This window comes from Felis catus, chromosome E1, assembly GCF_018350175.1.
Source record: "Felis catus isolate Fca126 chromosome E1, F.catus_Fca126_mat1.0, whole genome shotgun sequence".
NCBI lineage: Eukaryota > Metazoa > Chordata > Mammalia > Carnivora > Felidae > Felis > Felis catus.
In genome coordinates, this window is record NC_058381.1 from 12,815,456 (window position 1) to 12,836,728 (window position 21,273).

At 44.7% G+C, this 21,273-nt stretch overlaps 2 long non-coding RNA genes across 2 annotated transcripts; both read right to left on the reverse strand.

The window, feature by feature from the left end:
• Positions 1-4,558: 4,558 nt before the first annotated feature.
• On the reverse strand, positions 4,559-8,234 carry LOC111557797. Its single transcript, XR_002738119.2, has 2 exons — positions 8,042-8,234; positions 4,559-5,407 (listed from the first exon to the last, which is right to left on the reverse strand). It is a non-coding gene; the product is annotated as an uncharacterized LOC111557797 (long non-coding RNA).
• Positions 8,235-11,471: 3,237 nt separating this feature from the next.
• LOC123381977 lies at positions 11,472-19,823 on the reverse strand. Its single transcript, XR_006589667.1, has 2 exons — positions 17,855-19,823; positions 11,472-12,554 (listed from the first exon to the last, which is right to left on the reverse strand). It is a non-coding gene; the product is annotated as an uncharacterized LOC123381977 (long non-coding RNA).
• Between the last annotated feature and the right edge of the window lie 1,450 nt (positions 19,824-21,273).

Sequence of the window (21,273 nt, forward strand, 5' to 3'; positions counted from 1 at the left end):
GCGTGGGGAGCATTTGGGCACACGCATGGGTGATAAGAATATTGATGTCAGCACTATTTGTTACAAGAACAAAAAGTTGGGAAAAGATCATAGCCATGAAGGGGAGCCACGTGGAACTCTGGTGTACCCCATACAATGCCATACTATCAATTGTCTTCTGGTTTAGGGATTCGTCTACCCAGTCCTCTATAACAAGTATTATACACTTGGTGACTTATACAACAACGGAAATGTATTGCTCACATGTCTGGAGGCCAGAAGTCCAAGATCAGGGTGCTGGCATGCTTGGGTGAGGGCCCTCTTCTGGGTCACAGACTTTCCTTGGAATCTCATATGGTGGAAAGATCTAGGGAGCTTATTATAGGATCTTTTATTTTTAGTTTTTCATGTTTCATCTTATTTTTTAAACGTTATTTTTCTATTCTCTTGTATGTTGCAATATTTTAATTCATCTTTTGCATTTTATTTTATATTCTTCATTTCATTTAGTTCCTGTAGAGGTAACGTACAATGTTGATTCCTTTCCGGTGTCCGATGCAGTGATTCAACACTCCATACATCACCCAGGGCTCAGCAGGACAAGTGCACCCCTTAGTCTCCATCACCTGGTTCTCTCATTCCCCCAGCCACCTCCTCTCTGCTCACCATCCTTCTGTTTTTTACAGCCAAGAGTCTGTTTCTTGGTTTCTCTCTCTCTCTCTCTCTTTTTCCTTTGCTCATTTGTTTTGTTTCCTAAATTCTACATACGCGTGAAAACATAGGGCATTTGTCTTTCGCTGCCTTATATCACCTAGTTCCATCTATGTGTTGTTTTTCTCCCCCTGTGAAGGAAATTCTTTATTTTTTTTCTTTCTTTTTTTCAGGAACAGAATTTAGTGAGTCATCATTTACATGTAACACCCAGTGCTCATCCCAGTAAGTGTCCTCCTTAAAGCCTCTCTCTCCTTTAGGGGTTCCCCCCACCCAACTCCCCACCAGCACTCCTCAGTTTGTTCTCTGTATTTAAGAGTCTCTTATGGTTTGTCTCCCTCTGTGTTTTTACATTAGTTTTGCTTCTCTTTTCTTACGTTAATCTGTTTTGATCCTTAAATTCCACATATGAGTGAAACCATATGAGGTTTGTCTTTCTCTGTCTGATTTTGCATAGCGTAATACACTCTACTTCCATCCAATTTGTTACAAATGGCAAGATTTCATTCTTTTGGATCGCCAAGTACTATTCCACTGGGTCCATATACTACATCTTCTTCATCCATTCACCACTTGGTAGACATTTGGGCTCTTTGCATTCTTTGGCCATTGTTGATAGTGCCGCTAAGATCATCGGTGTGCATGTGCCCCTTCGAATCAGCACTCCTGTATCCTTTGGATAAATACCTAGTAGCGCAATTGCTGGGTCGCAGGGTAGTTCTCTTTGTAATTTTTGGAGGAACCTCCATACTGTTTTCCAGAGTGGCCGCACCAGTTTGCATTCCCACCAGCAGTGCAAAAGGGTTCCTCTTTTTCCGCATCCTCGCCAACATCTGTCATTGCCTGAGTTGTTGACGTTAGCCATCCTGACAGGTGTGAGGTGGTATCTCGTTGAGGTTTTGATTTGTAGTTCCCTGATGATGACTGACCTCGTGCATCTTTTCACGTGTCTGTTAGCCATCGGGATGTCTTCTTGGGAGAAGTGTCCGTTTGTGTCTTTTGTCCATTTCTTCCCTGGGTTCTTTCTTTCTTTTTTTTTTTTTTTTTGGATGTTGAGTTTGATAAGTTCCTTCTAGATTTTCGATACTAACCCTTCATCTGATACGTCATTTGCCAATATCTTCTCCGATTCCGTCGGTTGCCTTTTAGTTTTGCCGATTGTTTCCTTCGCTGTGCAGCTTTTTATCTTGATGAGGTCCCACTAGTTCATTCGTGCTTTTGTTTCCCTTGCCTCTGGAGACGTGTCAAGCAAGAAGGTGCTGCGGCTGACGCCAAAGATGTTTTTGCCTGCTTTCTCCTCCAGCATTTGGATGGCTTCCTGTCTTATGTTTAGTCTTTCCTCCGTTTTGAGTTTATTTTTGTGTATGGTGTAAGAAAGTGGTCCAGGTTCGTTCTCCTGCATGTCGCTGTCCAGTTTTCCCGACACCACGTGCTGAAGAGACTGTCTTTATTCCATTGGATATTCTTTCTTGCTTTGTCAAAGATCTGTTGGCCATACATCTGTGGGTCCATTTCTGGGTTCTCTATTCTGTTCCATTGATCTCGGTGTCTGTTCTTGTGCCAGTATCATACTGTCTTGATGATTACAGGTTTGTACCACATCTTGATGTGTGGAATTGGGATGCCTCCAGCTGTGGTTTTCTTTCTCAGGATTGCTTTTGGCTATTCAGGGTCTTTTCTGGTTCCGTACAAAATTTAGGATTTTTTCTTATAGCTCTGTCAAGAAAGCTGGGTTTCTTTCGGTAGGAGTTGCGTCGAATATGTAGATTGCTTTGGGTAGTATTGGCATTTTAACAATATTTGTTCTTCCGATCCAAGAGGATGGAATACTTTTCCCTTTTCTGTGTGTGTCTTCTTCAATTTTTTTCATAAGCTTTCTATAGTTTTCAGTGCATAGGTTTTTCACGCCTTCGGTTAGGTTTATTCCAAGGCATTTTATGGACTCGGTGCAATTGGAAATGGGATCGATTCCTTGATTTCTCTCGCTTTGTTTCATTATCGGTGTACAGGAATGCAACCGATCTCTGTACCTTGATTTGATATGCTGCGACTGTGCTGGACGCATAGGTCAGTTCTAGCAGTTTTGGGGGGAATCTTTTGGGTGTTCTGTACAGACTGTCACGTTGTTGGCAAAGAGTGAAAGTTTGACTTCCTCCTTGCCAGTTTGGATGCCTTCTAGTTCTTCTTGTTGCCTGATTGCTGAGGCTAGGACTTCCAATATAGGTTGAATAACCGTGGTGAGAGTGGACATCCCTGTCGTGTTCCTGACCCTAGGGGGAAAACTCTCAATTTCCCCATTGAGGATGATATTCGCATTGGTCTTTCCCATGTGGCTCTTATGATCTTGAGGTATGATCCTTCTATCCCTACTTTCTTAAGGGTTTTCATCAAGAAAGGATGCTGAGTTTTGTCAAATGCTTTCTCGGCATCTACTGAGAGGATCATGTGGTTCTTCTTTCTTTTATTGATGTAGTGTATCACACTGATCGATTTGCAGACATGGAACCAGCCCTGCATCCCAGGTATAAATCCCACTTGATCGTAGCGAAGAATTCTTTTCATGTATTGTTGGATTCGGTGGGCTAGTGTCTTGTGGGGCATTTTTGCCTCCATGTTCATCGGGGAAATTGGTCTCCAGTTTTCCTATTGAGTGGGGTCTTTGTCTGGTTTTGGAATCAAGGGAATTCTGGCCTCATCGAATGAGTTTGGAAGTTTTCCTTCCATGTCTATTTTTTGGAACAGCTTCAAAAGAATAGGTGTTAATTCTTAATTAAATGTTTGGTAGAATTCCCCTGAAAAGCTATCAGGCCCTGGACTCTAGGTTTTTGGGAGATTTTTGGTTACTAATTTAATTTTTTTAATGGCGACGAGTCTTTTCCATGTTTCTATTTCTTCCTGTTTCAGTTTTGGTGGTTTATGTTTCTAGGAATTTGTCCGTCTCTTCCAGAATGCCCCGTTTATTGGCATACAATTGCTCATAATATTCTGTTGCGACCGGCACAACAAACACCGAGATCAGGGTCCTGAGGGTAGGGGAATGTAAGAAAGAAAAGGAGAGAAGCCAGTTTGGGAACAGGAAGGTCCCCTGGGCTGATGGCCCAAGTGACGGCTTTATTGTTGCTGTACACAGTCTTTTATATCAAGACTCTTAGGGGTCAGGTCATTCTAAGAATAAACAGGTTTCGCATGATCGCTGCCAACCAAAACATTTTAGTTCTGTGTACGTTGTGAACTTTCTAAACGGGTCACAGCAAGGTCCTGTTGGTAGATTGCTAGCAAAACACAGTTCCCGTGTTTGTTTCTATTTGACCCGGGGTAGAAAGGGGGGTAACATTACTGCCAACACCCACAGACCGCAGGCTTCAGGAATTAGATTTCTCAGCCTTGGCGAGGCTTTCGTATGCCTTTGCAAGTGGGGGAATGGGAAGGGGAACCACCGGGTTGGCTGAGTCAACAGGGAGCCGTTGCTCAACCCGGTCTCAGCCTGGCTCCGGGGTCCGGCCTCCTACATTTCCCCCTATTGTTTGTAATTGCAACATGTGCATCCTGGCTTGGTATGTGGTAAAGGCAGTGAGACCCCATCTCCAGAATCAACACAGTAACATAAGTATAACAGATATTACGGAAACAATTTCAATAAAGATCCAAAAGGAATGCTGAAGAATATTAAATGGATTAAACCCATTAAGTTGGTGCAGTATGGTTCCAGCGAGATCTCCAGGGTCAGGGAAACTGAGTGAGTTACTTGCAATAGCATTTATCTCTTCTTGTAGCTGTAAGAGGTCTAAGCTAGTGATAGCGTCTTGCCAAACCCCTTGTAAATGACGACGCACTTGTCCCCGTGTCATATTGGTATACTCTAACGGGGTAACACAGATATGTTTATATGCATCATGACAAATTAAAGAAAGTCTGGTACGCAAAACAGCAAACTGATCACCAAGATACATCAATGCTTCTTGTAGTGCCTGCAACTGGGCTTCCAGTTTACGGTCTATTCACTCTTGAGTGGCAAGCACCTTGGATATATTATGAGCCAATTCATTTACATGGGATGCCGTTTGGGCACTTTCATGTAAGGATATCACAGATACAGTTGCAGAGGCAATTACAGTCACTGTTGCTATGAGTCCAGCAATCAAGAGTCCAAGAAACCGTCTGGTCCTGTGCAGCCGTTTACTGATTTCTAAGGCCAATTGAATCCCATAATTAGGATACCAAGGTCCTGTAACATTTACTGGCAACATCCAATAGGGAGGTTGTAAGACCAGATAAACCTTCATTTCACTTCTAGAGGGCCCCTCTACTAGTAGACAAGTGGTCAAAACACAAGCAGGACAAGTCAGCCGGTATAACTGATGACCATCTTCTTTCACTGGAGTAATGGCTCCATCTCCAACAATCAAATAGTAGGGAGGAGGAACACAGGCACGCAATTGTAGGACTGGAGAAAGATAATAATCTGGAAAACTAAAGCTGTCATCAGTATACATTTTATCAAAGGCAGCATATAACTTCCAAAGATCAGAATGAATTCTTCCTTCAGGGGATTGCAAAATGGTTTGTGGGATAACCTGGTGGTGTTCCTGCACCTCGTTAGGAGGTGGGCCCATATCTCTTAAAGGAGCCACTGAAGGTCTCCTTGTTTCCCTTTGCACTTCCAAAATAGCCATAGGTGTTTCTTGAAGGAATGAATGCCAGGCCTCTCGGGAATAATCTGTAATGATATAGTTTATGCCTTTAGGAGTCATCCTTAATGAAGAGGATTGGGCACATTTACCCCAAGGTGAGTCCCCAGTAAGGCCTTGACCAATTGAGGGACATACAGGAAGATTTTCAGGGGGATCACGTGGTCCAAAAAACATCCATTCTCCTAATAATTCTCTCTTTTGCCAATAAGCGGCAACGGAGCGAGATGTACATGTGGGGAATACTTTGTCTTTCCCTTTAATATCTCCCCGTCTTTAAGTTTTTGCAGATACTGTTTTAGTGTCAGGTGAGCGCGTTCAACAATAGCTTGTCCTGTGGAATCATAAGCGATGCCAGTTGTATGCTCAATTCGGAGTCGGTGGCAAAATTCTGCACAAGATTTACAAGTATAAGCACTACCATTGTCAGTTTTTATTTTATGAGGTTTGCCCATTGCTGCAAAGGCAGAAAATAGGTGATTTTGAACATCAACAAATGCTTCTCCTGAGTGGGCTGAAGCATGTATATAGCCTGAGCAAGTATCTACAGACACATGTATATATTGCAATTTCCCAAAAGGTAAATATTGGGTGACGTCCATTTGCCACAAATCATTGGGCCGAAGACCTCGGGGATTAATGGCATAGACCGGCTGTGGGAAGAATTGCGGACAGATGCCGCATTGCTTAACAATTTGTCTGGCCGCCTCACGAGATATTTTGAATTCTTGTCGAAGGGCTGCCGCATTCTGGTGAAAATTATCATGACTCCTTTTGGCTGTTTCCAAAGGAGTGGATATGGGCAGAACTCGCAATAAATGGGTTGCTGCCTCGGCTATCCGATTCCCAGCAACTAGGGGACCAGGTAGATCGGTGTGAGCTCGAATGTGGGAAATATAAATTGGACTGTGCCGTAAATTAAGAAGTTTTTGTGTAGCATGAAATAGATGATAAAGTTCCTCATCCGCTGTCAGTATAAAGGCCGTGGGAAGTTGCAACACGGCTTTGACAACGTATTGACTGTCAGAATAGATATTTATACCTTCCGGGTAAGTTTTTATGGCTACCTGTACAGCATAAAGCTCGGCCCTTTGGACAGATTTAGTCGTATAATTCAAAATGATCAAATTTTTATGTTGGGAAGTGACATAATACACTGCAATTTTACCCTCTTTACTAGCATCTACAAAAATGGAGGCAGCGTCTTCAATCGGCTGACAAACAATAGGATTATAGGGCAAAATATCTATAAGACTGAAACCTTGTATTAAAGAATCAGAAGGTAAATGAAATTTAATTTGACCTGTAAAATTAGCCAAGGCAAGTTGCCATTCGATGGACTGGGCAAAAGCACGTCCACCACCTTCTGTGTCAGAAAGGCACATGCAATAAATTCTGGATCGTGTCCAAAGAGCTGAGCAGCTCGGGATCTTCCTCTAATGATGAGAAGACAAACCATAGACAGCAAAGGATTAATGGCATGCAGGGAGTGTTAGGCTAACTGTAGCCATTCAAGTGGGCCATGAGATTGCCACAGAATTGCAAAGGGGATGACCTGAGGTTTTAATATTATTAGCTACAAAGGCTGAGAAGGGTCAATTCTAGTGACTTGGGCCTGCTGAATGGTCTGTTCTATATGTCTTATAGCTTCTTTAGCTTCTTGAGTGACACTTTGCGGGGACGCTGGAGAACTATCTCCTTTTAGAATATTAAACAAAGGCAGTAATTGTTCTGTGGTGACCCCTAGTGTATTTCTAATCCAGTTTATATCTCCTAATAATTTCTGAAAATCATTTACAGTAGTCAAATGTCTGGTTCTAACTGATCCTTTCTGAGGTCGAACAGTTGATTTGGAGATGAGATACCCTAGGTATTCAAAGGGGGCTTCCTTTTGAACTTTCTCAGGGGCAACAATCAAATTATATGCTTTAAGGCATCTTTGAAGAGAAATAAAAGCTTCCTGTAATAATTCCTCAGTTTCAGCAGCCAAAAGTAAGTCGTCCATATAATGGATGCAATATACATGGGGGAAGCTCTGTCTAAAAGGGGTCATTGCTCTGGCCACAAACTCTTGACATAAAGTTGGACTGTTAGCCACGCCTTGCGGTAAGACCTTCCACTGATACCGCTTAGCAGGTTCCTGTAAGTTAGTGGAAGGCAGGGAGAATGCAAAATGTTCTCCGTCGCCAGGGGCCAACGGAATGGTAAAAGAAACAATCTTCTAAGTCCAAAACTAGTAACTGATATTGCAAAGGAATGGCCGATGGGGAAGGGAGGCCGGGTTGCAAAGCCCCCATGGGCTTCAGGGCAGCATTAATTGCTCTCAAATCCTGCAGCAACCTCCAGGATCAAGGACCTCTTTAATACAGGTCCAAGTAGGCCATAAGGTCCTTGGAACGGCAGCCCCATGAATCTTCATTTGACTTTTAAGTTCCTGACCAACTCGCTGCCAAACCTTTAAATCAACTGTACCCCCGTCTGGAAACCATGGGCAATAATCGTGCCCTATGTCAAAAAATTCCCTAAGAGCTGACTGAGAAACCTTAATTCCCTTCTCCTTCATAAGAGCCTGCAAGGCAGTTACAAAATATCCCTGTTCCGTACACTGTTTCTGTCCCATAGTTTTACTCCCGTCGTCTGTGCTGCTGGCACAGTTCCCCTACCTGAATTAGACGCCATGCGATCTGCTTTCGCTTTCCTCCTTGTTGTCTCAGGTCCCTGTATTGCATTCACGACTCCTGAAACAGAATGCTACAGGCACCAGTGACAGTCACAACAAAGTTTATTACAATGAGAGGCAAGGCCAACCGATCGGGACCAACACTCTTGACAAGAGTGCGGCCCCGAACAGCCGGGGTACAGAGTTTTTATAACCGATCACATCGTTTTATCATCACCTGGGAACAGAACAAAGAAACAGGTTCCAGATGAGTTAGAAACAGTTGCCTAATGAGGTGTTTACTTTAGACTTTCTGCCTCTAAGTTGCAACCAGTGGATCTCCTTGACCCTGCCTCTGACGCTCTTTTCTTTGAACTTTTGTCTCCTTAATTGGTGAAGCCTAATTTACAAGGGTATGAGGCGTAGTTTACCAGAGCAAAGCAAGGCTGTTATCTCTTAACCTTCAGTGTCAACACAAAGCTGTTATTTTTCAAGCTAAGCATTAGCCCTACACTACAATTTAACCCTTACACCTGTTCGGGCGCCACTTGCTGCCACCGGCGCAACAAACACCGAGATCAGGGTCCTGAGGGTAGGGGAATGTAAGAAAGAAAAGGAGAGAAGCCAGTTTGGGAACAGGAGGGTCCCCTGGGCTGATGGCCCAAGTGACGGCTTTATTGTTGCTGTACACAATCTTTTATATCAAGACTCTTAGGGGTCAGGTCATTCTAAGAATAAACAGGTTCCGCATGATCGCTGCCAACCAAAACATTTAGTTCTGTGTACGTTGTGAACTTTCTAAACGGGTCACAGCAAGGTCCTGTTGGTAGATTGCTAGCAAAACACAGTTCCCATGTTTGTTTCTATTTGACCCGGGGTAGAAAGGGGGGTAACATTACTGCCAACACCCACAGACCGCAGGCTTCAGGAATTAGATTTCTCGGCCTTGGCGAGGCTTTCGTATGCCTTTGCAAGTGGGGGAATGGGAGGGGGAACCACCGGGTTGGCTGAGTCAACAGGGAGCCGTTGCTCAACCCGGTCTCAGCCTGGCACCGGGGTCCGGCCTCCTACAATATTCTCTTATTATTGCTTGTATTTCTGCAGTGTTGGTGGGGATCTCTCCTCATCCATCCTTGATTACATTTATTCGGGTCCTTTCCTTTTTCCTTTTGATCCACCTGGCTAGGGGGTTATCAGTTTGGTCAACGCTTTCAAAGAAACAGCTGCTGGTTTCATTGATCGGTGCTGCCGTTTTCCTTTTGTATTTCGAAAGTGTTCATTTCTGCCCTAATCTTTCTTGTTTTCCATCTTCTGCTGGTTTGGGGTTAGCTTACACTTGAAAGCTAGTTGATTCATCTGGGACTGTGTCATCTGCCTTGATTGACACTTCAGGTCCAGGGGCTGGCGAGAGACAAATTAGAGTCCCTGTGTCCCAGTGCGAATTCCCTGAAGATTACCCACATCTGGCTGCGTGTGGTCAGCACCCAGCCTTTCTCCAATTTGGAGTGCAGGCCAACTGAGAACAGGGGACAAAGGGTAGAGAGATATCAAGAACACCGTTTCGTTTCTGGACAGCTAGACTGTAGGATGCATCCTGTTCCTACTCAGGGAATGGGAACATTCTGCTCTGCCCTTGCTGAAGGGAACAGACGCACACATTGGCTTACCGGGCTAACTGGAACGTGTGGGCTGGTGGAGACTTCAGGATAAACTGGCAGAGCAGGGAGGACAAGAAGAGTACACAGCACGCAAACCAAGATTGAGGCAGAGACCCAACGGCAGGAGCCCCTTAAGAACTTGGCCATCATCGATCCCATCCAAGTGGACTAAGAGGCCAGTGGAGGCCAGTGGGCTTCCGCCTCCCCTCAGCACTATGCTTCCCTCCTTGTGTAGGCAGATCGGAACGAGAGTGCGGCACTGACGAGATTGCCCCCACACTGTTTTCTCTTGAAAGTGACCACGAAAGCACACAGGTAAAGAGATCGCTTCCTCAAAATCCCTTATCCAACTGGCGTCGTCTTCTCAAGAGGGATTATGGAAGCAGGAAGTTCTCTTCACATCTGGAGAGTTCTCCCAGAATAGTGCGTGGATACACGGACACTCCACAGGGTGTTCACAACTCCAGCCTTTGTTTTTTCCCCTCGGTGGTGCTGGGGCCTTATCGATTTTATCGTTTCACACACAAGTTGTTGACTTTTTTATTTTCTCTGTGGCTTATCTTTTTCCTGTGTAATTGATGTGCCCTTTGTCCTTCTTTTCCCCTCCGTGGGTCTGAGTTGTTGGTGGGTTTTCTAGCTCCTCAAAACGGAACTTAAACAAGTGATTCTCAACCCTTGCCCTCTGCTAACAGAAGCATTTGAAGCGACGGGCACTGCCCTAGTGGCATCTCACCACCAAATTCCATGTTGTATTTTGATTATCAGTCTGTTCTGTTTTACGTGTTCCATGTAATTTCCTCTCTAAACCGTGAGCCTTCAAGAAATCTACCATTGTTGTGCAAACATTTAGGGATTCTCTGGACGTCTTAGTGTTGTCGATTTCTACTTTATTCCCAATGTGTCAGAGAACATACTTTCTAATAGTTCGTTATCCTGATGATTATTGGGCCTGTGTCATGGCCCAGAATATCTGGGTGAATGTTCCATGTTTCTAGGAAAAAGTATGTTTGCTACAACAGTGAGGTGGTTAGTCTGTAAATGTCCGTTTCGTTCAGGCCAAGTGTCGCAGTCAGATCTCCTGTGTTATCCCTCGTGACACGAGCCTGTGTCCCTGGGATTTGACACCTACCCGTGCTTCTCAGACTTCTTTCCCCATCAGGTGAGAGAATGCTAGAGGGAGCTGGGTTCCTTCCTGCACAGGGAAAGCTGGAGGGGACTGGATTTGGGCATCTCCTTTCCCCCAGGCCGGCTGTGGATGGCAGAGGCAAGGTGGTTGCTCTGGGAGAACCGTGTCCCCCCAGGGAAGGCTTCCTTAAGGAGACCAAGGGCGCCCTGGGTGTGTTCAGAATGGTGGTTTCCTTCTCCCGCTGCCAGATGTACTGAGGATTTTGCTTTGCACTCTGAATGCGGGGGAGCTCCTGGAGGCGAGCTCATGAGTGTGGAAGTCCCGAACGGCTGCGTCCCCCTGGGGTTTAACCTGTCCGTCTTGCGGACACGGACACGGAGCCTGCACACAGTCATCAGCCACCGTGTGAGTGCTGCTGCCCAGATCCCGCTCCACCAGCGGCCTCTGCTCCGTGAAGCCGTGAGCCTCCGCGTTCACCCGTCTCCCCGCTTATTGCGGTGATGCTCACCCTGTGGTCTCAGTTCTCTGACGGATTTAAGGATTGTTGGTGTTCACGCCCTTCAGGTTTCTCTCGTGATGGCAGAGAAACCCCATTAAGGAGGTCCAAGGATAAAAGGCGTAAAGTAGGGTACGGGGACAGGGAGCCAAAATAAGTTACAGGCCTGTTTTTATTATGTGAGATTTTCACAGACATAACTCCATGATAGTGAACTTGGAAACAGATGAGATAGGTGATGTCTAGCAACACACAAATTATACGAATATTGTTGCAAGCAGCGGAGAGGAGTCCACCCACAACGTGGGGCCACTGAAGGGGCTGGAGGGAGTGGCCGCGGTCTGGAGACCCCCGGACCGGGAGCTAGTCGCGCATGGCAGAAGGGGCTGGTGGCCCTGAAGGGCAGTAGGGTGGGGCCAGTGAGGCGGCCAAGAGTCCTGTGGTCCTGCAGCAGGGGCGGCGGGGACCAGCTGGGGCAGGGGAAGGATGGGGATGAGACAGGAAACGCAGCGTTTGAGGAGAACGCAGGGTGCGACCCTGCAGGGTGAGGCGAGCGGGGACGCAGGCCCGTCCTGTCTGCGAGGGCACGGGCAGGTCTGGCTGCTGTGGTGATGACGCCCTGGGTGAGTGGGCTCAGGGGGCCAGCCTCTCCGAAGTGCCACCGATCCCCTGTGTCAGCTCTGTGACTTCATGTCTTAGAGGGTTTCCTGCAGATACACCAGCCTAGGAGACCCAAGATCTAGCTCTATCTCACCATTGTCCAAACCATGGGAATGAAGGAACGTAGAAGAGAGAATTCAGTTGGGAAGTCAAGGACCCAAGGACAATGTCCCAAATGTAGGGACTCTGAAGGAAGTCCGAAAAGCCTTGCTAGGGGAACAAAGCAACTGAAGAAGTCCGTGTGGTAAAATCCCTTGTTGGGTTAAAAACACGTTTCAAAAGGTATATAGAGACATGCTTGAATGGCATGGAGAATTTATGGAGCGCTACCCAAGTAAATGCTCCATGAAGCCTGTGTCTTCACCGAAGAACGAGAGCTGTGTTCTTTTTTTTGAGCCCATGGGCTCAGTAGAGAAATGATTCCTCGTTTACCATGTTCCTGACTGCGGTGGGCTTAGGTCCGTGGTGGACACAGCAATAGACATGAGTGAGAGCAGAAGTGTCTGGACGAGAGGGCAGGCAGTTGTTCCATCGGGTGAGGCCAGTGTCACAGAAGGTGGGTGGAGACTGTGCAGCCCTGAGGTGGGAGAAAAAAGTTTAGGCCAGACGGAGCAGTGAGGACCCACTCACTATGTGAACATTCTTGAACATACTCAAGTTTTTATAGATTGTACTTGAACATTGTGAGAGCTTCAAAAAAAAAAAGATGAATAAAATTCCCTCCAAAACTTGTCCCTCTGTGTTATTAACCTTGTTCAAAACTCAATGCAAATACACGCCGAGCACTGTTTTCTTGATTATGACTGTTGGATGAGGAGAAGGAATGGAGACCACAGAAGAAAATGTAGGCTCCTGGTCACAGCACAATGACAGACTAGGAAGTTTCGAGCTCCCTTCCCACAGGAAGCAGTAACATCGAACTAACAGAAACAACTCAACCAGATTGGAATCAGCTGGGGTTGTCAATTCAAGGGGCCAGGAAGTGGCAGCGATGGTCTCCCGAACATTTTCTGCCACCAGCACTGCTGGGCCCCAGGAGGAGGAACACTTGGAGCCTGGGGAGTGTGTGTGTTTGTGTGTCTGTCCCCTGCCTTCTGGAGACCTGGGACCTGCTGAATGCTCAGGCTACCCTGTGAGAGCAGGGGGAATGCACAGGACAGGGAAGGCATTGGTCATATTGTTTCTCCAGAGTGGGGGGCACACAAAGTTTGTAAGATAGGGTCCAGGAGCAAAGAGACACTGTCCCTTTCGCTCGTCCCTGCTGCAGGAGGGCATGCCCTTCCCCCAGAAGGTGGCCCGAGTCTCCAGGTGGGGGCTGTGCTGCCACAGGTGGGGGCCACCCGCCCTGGGGCTTGGATGGTCTGGGCTGCCGACTGAATTGCCAGGGGCTTGAGGTGTGGGAAGCGGCCGAAGACGTAGGGTGTTGGGGTCCTGTCCACTCTGGTTGGCTCCAGGCCTGGAGGGAGCAGTAGGGCTCAGAAGTTGGGATGCCACTGCGTGACTGGGCTTGTGGTGACGCGGACAGAGAGGCAGGTGGGGCTCATCTTTGTGTCTGAGGACACTCTCATTTCTGGCTCCTGACTCTAGGATCCTCTCCTTTTATTCCTAACTTTCTGGATGTTTCTCACAGTGCTGTTTGCCTGCATAGGCTCTCCTGCCTAGATTTTTAAATTTGACATGCATCATGGTACAAGTCTGGGCACTAGTCTTTTCTCTCTACATTTTCATCATTTTAAATAATCTCTGTGTGATCTAGTCCATTTCTAAGGCACTCTCACCTCAGTGCTTATAAACCCGATTTATCTCCACCCATAATCATACATAAACTGCCTGGTTGATTTTCTGATGTGGATGCCTCCTGGACATTACATTAAAAAATGACACACAAACTTGGGTCTCCTTCACCTTGGCCATTCTCCAGACTTCCCATCAGAATGGATGGTAGCACTGTTCACTTAGTGACCCTGTTCCAACTTCCAGAAGCCTTTCCTCATTCAGTCTCTCCCACGTTATAGAGAATGCATGGCTCCCTCCTGTCCATTCTTCCTCTCATGTGTCTCCAAACGCTTCCCTACATTTTTGCCACTACCTGCCCTATACCCTCCTACCCTCCCTCAAGTATTCACCCCTTGAAGGACATCCATGTTGTTTCCAGTTTGGGGCTGTGAGGTACAGAGCTGTTGAGATCATTCATGTCCAGGAACTTGTGGGAACGTAAGTGGTGTCGGGCCTGGGATGGGGGTCCTCCAGACCACCGTCAGGCTGGATGTCTCACTCCCTAGAAGGACTCGCAGGACTCTCACAAAATTCCAAGACGCTGACCTCCTGGAGGTCATCCTGATACCACATGGCCCAAGGCCCCCCACCAGAAGTCACATTGTGGGCCTAGATGACCCAAGGCCCCAGCTAAACAAAGGTCCAGGCAGGACCTTCCAAGGGCTTAGATGGGCAAGGAGACAGGCAAGGTCAGGCCTTTCTCTGGAATGTGCAATTTCCTTTCTGAACATCCCAGACTTGCTGAGTCAACCCTTTGCTGCACAATCTCTTCCATTCATCTGGGATAGTCGCAGGGTTATGCAATTTGCATGGTTTTTGTTTGTTTTGTTGTTTTTTGCTGTTGTTGTTTTAAACTGCCACCCTGTTTTTCAGAGCAGCCATTCCATTTTACGTCTCCGCCATCGGTGTGCGAGTGATCAAGTGTCTCCACATGTTTGCCAGCACTTGGTCCTACATTTTGAATGTAGTATGGAAAGTATGGAAAGAGCCCAAATGTCCATTGATGGATGAATGGATAAATAAGATGTGGTGTATATATACAATGGAGTATTACTGGGCAATCAAAAAGAATGAAATCTTGCCATTTGCATCAATGTGGATGGAACTAGAATGTATTATGCTAAGTGAAATAAGTCAGTCAGAGAAAGATAAATATCATATGATTTCACTCGTCTGTGGAATTTAAGGAACAAAACAGATGAACATAGAGGAAGAGAAGGAAAAATAAGATAGAAACAGAGAGGGAGATAAACCATAAGAGACTCTTAAATACAGAGAATAAACTGAAAGTTGGTGGTGGAGTATTGGGTGGGTGGATGGGCTAAATGGGTGATGGTCATTAAGGAGGGCACTTGTTGGGATGAGCACTGGGTGTTGTATGGAGTGATGAATGACTAAATTCTATTCGTGGAAATATTATTACACTATATGTTAACTAACTTGAATTTAAATAAAATTTAAAAAAGAAGTAAACAAGATGAAAAATATAAAACAGAAAATTAATAAAAAACAAGAACTAAACCCCAAAACCAAAATCTACAAATTAAAAAAAAAAATTATAAAATTTCAATCAACAAAATTGCCAATGCTAAAAAAATAAAATAAAATAAAAGGTCACGTCACTTGCAAGCTTTCGTGTTGGAATATATTCGAGATAAAAACCATGTTTTCATTACCACAGCATAATGCTTTTTTTTTTTTCACTAAACTTTAAAAAGCACAGGCAGGTTAGGCTGGGGTCTTAGAAAGAAAAGGATTAGTGGGAGAAAAAGGAGGAGCTCCAGGGAACTACCTGTCCACTTTGTGCACGTCCCACGCTGGGTCCTATTGTGTGTGGGACAGGGGCGGGCTTCCCACCCCCGACCTTGTGTCCTCAGACCTGCTGCTGCTCAGGGAGCCCAGGGGTGTGACTGGCCTTTTCATCCTGAGTCTAGAGGCTCCCCTTTCCTGGGTGGCAGTTCACCATCCAGGGTCCAGTTACTTAAGTCGGCCTGGCCGAATGCCCAGGAGAGATCACTCCTGGAGGACATTCCTAGACATTCTCAGCTGACAGACAACACAGTCAGCTGAGAGCAGCAAAAGGTCCTAGTGCCCAGCAGATCTGACTCCTGGGGATGCCAGGGCACAGAGTCACTTTCCAGAGATGTGGCGCCCTCTGGATCCCAGACACCCACCCAGGGGAGCCCTCCTCCATCTGTCTCTGTGCCTCCCCAGTCATTCCAGCACCTGTTTCCGATGCAGATTCTGGTCTGACACCTGTGAGGGAGGGGCCCTGGGGTGCTCAGCCTGGGCCTCCTGGGGGGTGGGGGTGGAGCTCACACAGGGCTGACAGGCTCATTCCCAACAGACACCAAGAATGGCCTCACTGCCTTTTGTCTCCCTGGGCACCTAATGTAGTACATTTAGGGTTTTATTGTATATGTGAAGTATATATTATACATTAGTATACATTAGTGTTAGATGTATGATCTGTATTTCCTATGGAAGGCTTTATACTAAATACTATTTATGTACTACTACTCGCTTTTAAAATATTTTTCTATAAAATCACTAAAAATGATAGAAAAATACCCTAAAGGAAGTTAGAATTTACTGAATCCATAAAAGACAGCCACCATAGTGACTCAGGGCATCACCAAGGTCACTCCCTCTCTCAGATAATCCTCATTCAGGTTAATTAAACAAAGTAATTGCAAATTTGGTACTTGCCTCTGTTCTGATGTCAATGTCTTTATAGGGATTTCCTGTACTCAAGTCTGTTCATCTCACTGATCTTGGGAACAATGTTAACCTAGGTCTTTCCTGATGACTTGGATGTCAGGGTCTTTGATACTAAGAAGTCAACTAGGCTGGTATGAAATTCATGACTCATCAGTTCTTTCCTTGAGTATCTTCAATATGTTGCCCTAGTGTTTCTCTCACAATGGTTGATGAAATTCTCAATGTTGTTTCTGTACATGTCACTTGCTCTTGTATTCCAGACACCCAAAGATTTTTCTGTTTCTTTAGGGGCACCTTGGTGTCTCAGTTGGTTGAGTGTCTGACTTTGGCTCAGGTCATGATCTCACGGTTTGTGGGTTCGAGCTCCGCATCGGGCTTGCTGCTGTCAGCTCAGAGCCTGAAGCCTGCTCCCTCTCTGTGTCTCAGTGTCTCCCTCTCTCTCTGCCCCTCCCCCACTCATGCTTCCTCCCTCTCCCTTCCTCTCTCTCTCAAAAATAAATATTTTTTTAAAAAGATTGTTCTTTTTCTTTAAAGCCCACTGATTTTACTTGAATACCCATATTGCTGTTAGTTATTACAAGAGATGCTCAGTGTTCTCTTTCCTAAAAGTGTCAGGTGATGATGTTTTGGGTGATGGTGGGGTTTGGAGCCAACAGCCAAGGAAGAATTCTTGAAGATGTCTTGGGTGCAAAAAGGTAATTTTATTAAAGCACAGGGACAGGACCCATGGGCAGAAAGAGCTGCACTGGGATTGTGACAAGTAACTGATTATAGTCCTACAGGTTGGGAGGGAATTAGGGATACACTAAGTCTCTAAGGTATTTTGGAAGCAACGTTTCCAGGACCTTGAGGGGCTAGCTGTTGTTAGGAAAATGCCATTTATTACCATTTAGTAAAACCTCAGTCATGAGACCCTTCAGATGTATATCGGGGGCCATAAGCTTGGAGTATGATTGCCAGCATATATCTTGGGGGAGTTGAGATAAAGGACATTTCCAAAGGAATTTTTATATGTTAAAGTAGATTTACAGGATCAGGGTGGGTCAGGATAATGTTAAGCCAGGTTTCCCTTTTGACCCTAGCAAAGTGTCATCCTTGAGGCAGCTGAGCTCCTAGAGGGAGGTCACTCTGCCTGTTTCAAGGACTAGTCAAAGGGCTGTAGGCAGTAAGGGAATTTAAGTTTTCATGTGCTTTATTTTCCCACATCACTACAGCAAGCACTTAAACCCCTTTACTCTGTTCTTGGGTAGCTGGGAGTGTGTGTGAGGAATATCACACGTATTCCACCTAGGTGGGAGGGGCTGGTGTTAGCTTGTACTTTGCCCTCAGCTTGCATTATGCTCCCTCATCATATCCCTCCTGAACAATTTTGACCCTTACATCTTTAAGGTTGCTGACGGTAGAGGTCTCGTTTTCCGTGGCTTCCTCCTGCTGAGTAGGGGCATAGAGATGTCCCCGCCTACGGATCAACATTGGTCGGTCGGGAAGGTATAGGGGAGTCATGAAAGGCAGAAGCAGCTGAATCCAACACTGACAATGTACACGAAGCTCCTGGAGTAGAAAGGATCATCTGTTGGCTTGAAGTTATTGCAGTGATGGAGTCTCGGCACGAGGCAGACAGACATGGGAGAAAACAGCAAAACATAATTAGAATAACTAGAAAGGTTAGCCCAAATAAAAGTCCTTTGGTAGCTGACAAAAAACCTCCAGTCTAGATGTTTAACCAATCATTCAGGAAAGAGAGGGATTGTTTAAAGCGCCAGTTTGAGTATTCATGTCAGTTAGAAATCCAGAAATAGTTTTGTGGTATTCTGGAATGTATACACAGCACTTTGTTTTTATGAGAGTATAAGTTCCACCTGTGCGGCAGTTAAAACATCGAATGTCATTCTATGTTGTAGAACTGTTTCATGCATTTGAGTTATTTTAGTATTTAGTAATATAATGTTATTGTGAGAGTCATTTAAGGCCTTAACTGGGTAACAGGTGGTGGTTAACCATCCTACAGATTATGTTTTGTTTAGTAAGCAATCAGGCAATTAATAAGTGCTGCCAGTGAGATTTTTAGATGTCAGGCTGGAAGCATCCTCACATGGGAGTGGGAACGGGCAGCAGGAATCAGATTGGTCTTTCTGTATTTGAGTGTGTAACTCAAATATCTGTGGTGATCCTTTTGAGTGGCCCATTGTAAGAAGGAATTATTAGTAGAAATTGGGGAAAGGAGAATGAAAAAGAAAGGTACAACCATCATAAGAGAAGTTTGATTTCTCCCACAGGTTCACAAGAATTAGAGGTCACATTAGTTCGCTCATTGATTTCCTGTAAAGGGGTACAGGTTTTATCTAGATGCAGGAGCCCATGAAGAGTGCCCTCTAACTTTACAGCAGTGGAAGTACATAATATGACCCTTTAATTTTGGAGTTAAATTCCCTGTTGTATTAGACTTTCGATCCTTTAAATAAAGCAGGCTTTGGGGTTTATATGGCATGGGTTGCTAGTAACTGTCAGATCAGGTTTAGAGACTATGGTTTGCATATTTAGAGACTCATGATTCAATCCGGCCGCAAGCGAATAATTTAATAAGGCACTATATTCTTTATCTGTTGATAGACTTACAGTGAGAAAAGTCATTTCATATACAATTGTTGGGGTAATCCATACCATTTTCCAGTTGTTTAAATCATATGCCCCTGGGGTTATTATTACCGCAGAATAACAAGCAAGAAGATTGTCCATGTCTGTACTATTGTGACCATTTTTCTGAAGTTTACCTCAAGTTGTCCAGTTTAGGCAAACAACAAACATTTAAAGACTAGATCAAAACTAAAGACTAAATCAAACTAAAGACTAAATCAAAACTAGAGTTTAAATTTTTTTTCAACGTTTTTTATTTATTTTTGGGACAGAGAGAGACAGAGCATGAACGGGGGAGGGGCAGAGAGAGAGGGAGACACAGAATCGAAAACAGGCTCCAGGCTCTGAGCCATCAGCCCAGAGCCTGACGCGGGGCTCGAACTCACGGACCGCGAGATAGTGACCTGGCTGAAGTCGGACGCTTAACCGACTGCGCCACCCAGGCGCCCCTCAAAACTAGAGTTTAACATCCATAAAAGTGCATTATCGAAAATAGATTTTCTGTCTAAAAACCCTCATATTCGGAGACAGCCGAATCCAGACTAATTCATTTGTAAAACAAGTCCGGTTCTAGCAAACTTGGCCTAATTACTCACATAAGCTCAGCAAGAATAGCGATTGATCATAAGGACCTTTAAAATTTTTTTTTTAATATTTATCTTTGAGACAGAGAGCGTGAGCAGGCAAGGGGCAGAGAGAGAGGGAAACACAGAATCCCAAGCAGGCTCCAGGCTCTGAGCTGTCAGCACAGAGCCTGACGCTGGGCTTGAATTCAGAAACGGAGAGATCATGACCTAAGTTGAAGTCAGACGCTTAACCAACTGAGCCACTCAAGGAGCCCCTAATCATAAGGATTTCTTAAAGTTTGCTTTGCTGCAAACTTTTCTAAGGAATCTCCAGATTGAATTTTTAGTAGCCTCTCCAAGCCAGAAGCCAAGCCAAGTACTTGCTGTCAGACATGCCCGCAATACCTGTAGAACTGGGCGAATCCCTCTTCACGAGGTCCCCAACGTACCCTGAGGTTCCTGCACCTGCCAGGAAGTGACGGTACATTCTTTACTCAGCTGGTGAGACTGCTGAGAACCCAGTAAGCAAGGTATCAGGCCAACATTTCCAAGGGGCTTTATGGCTCCATGTTTCATAAAGTCAACCTTAGTTCCTTAGAGCTATCCGGTCATATCTAAGTCTATGCATGTCTCTCAAATAGGACATTCCAGGCAAAGCCTTGGTAAAATCACCAGTATTTCCAATGGTGTCCTGTTATAAGGACAAGACTCTTATTGAACTGATGCAAATGAGTATGATTGCTAGAAGAATGCTCACTGAGACTTTTTGAATTTTAGAGGGTTTAGGTAGAGAGAAAAGATAAATGCTTCAGTTTACAAATCAATACTTTATGACATTTCTGTATATCATAGATATCTTAAGAGAAAGTTTCCTTAATCTGGACAGGAAACATTAGAGAACCAGCAATATTTCCAACAAGAGTCACAAAACTATAATCTTCCTCAATTCATTTAGTCTCATGTTCCTAATTCTTGTTCAGTATGAATGCAGCTTTTTACTTCTGGAAATTCTTACCCATTTCAGTATTAATCTTAAAGATGTCAAATACCTGTAATTGTCCTAAAAGTCCTTTTTATGAATCTCCTTGAAGATGAAATATGTTGTGTGAGAGAATAAGAACAATTCTAAATGACAAATGACAAAAGGGACATTGGTAAAGATCTGATGAGAGTTCATTATGATGCAATTGACAAGGGAATTCAGTTATTTCTGTGGCGCATAACACTTCAATAATCAGAATGTCAAAACAACAACTTTAGGAATTGCACATATATTTGACAGTTACAGCATTTACCCATGCAATACAACCTAAGGTTTACCATTATTGGACAGTGCCTTTCCAAGTAACTTAGCATCCCAAATAAAAAGGCCTAATTGTAAAAAAAAAAAAAAAAAAAAAAAAAAAATTCATTTACAATTTAAATCTTGGAAGTCCGTTAAAAACCTCAGACAGTTATAAAGCGCATCCTAAATAGGATTGCAGATCAGTATTTATTTAAATTATTTTTTTCACCAAGGTGGCAATAAAAGATTCCAAAGGCAAATAAGTATGGTTCTACAGTTGTCAGCAAAGCTAAGCTCGTTTAACATTGAGAAGT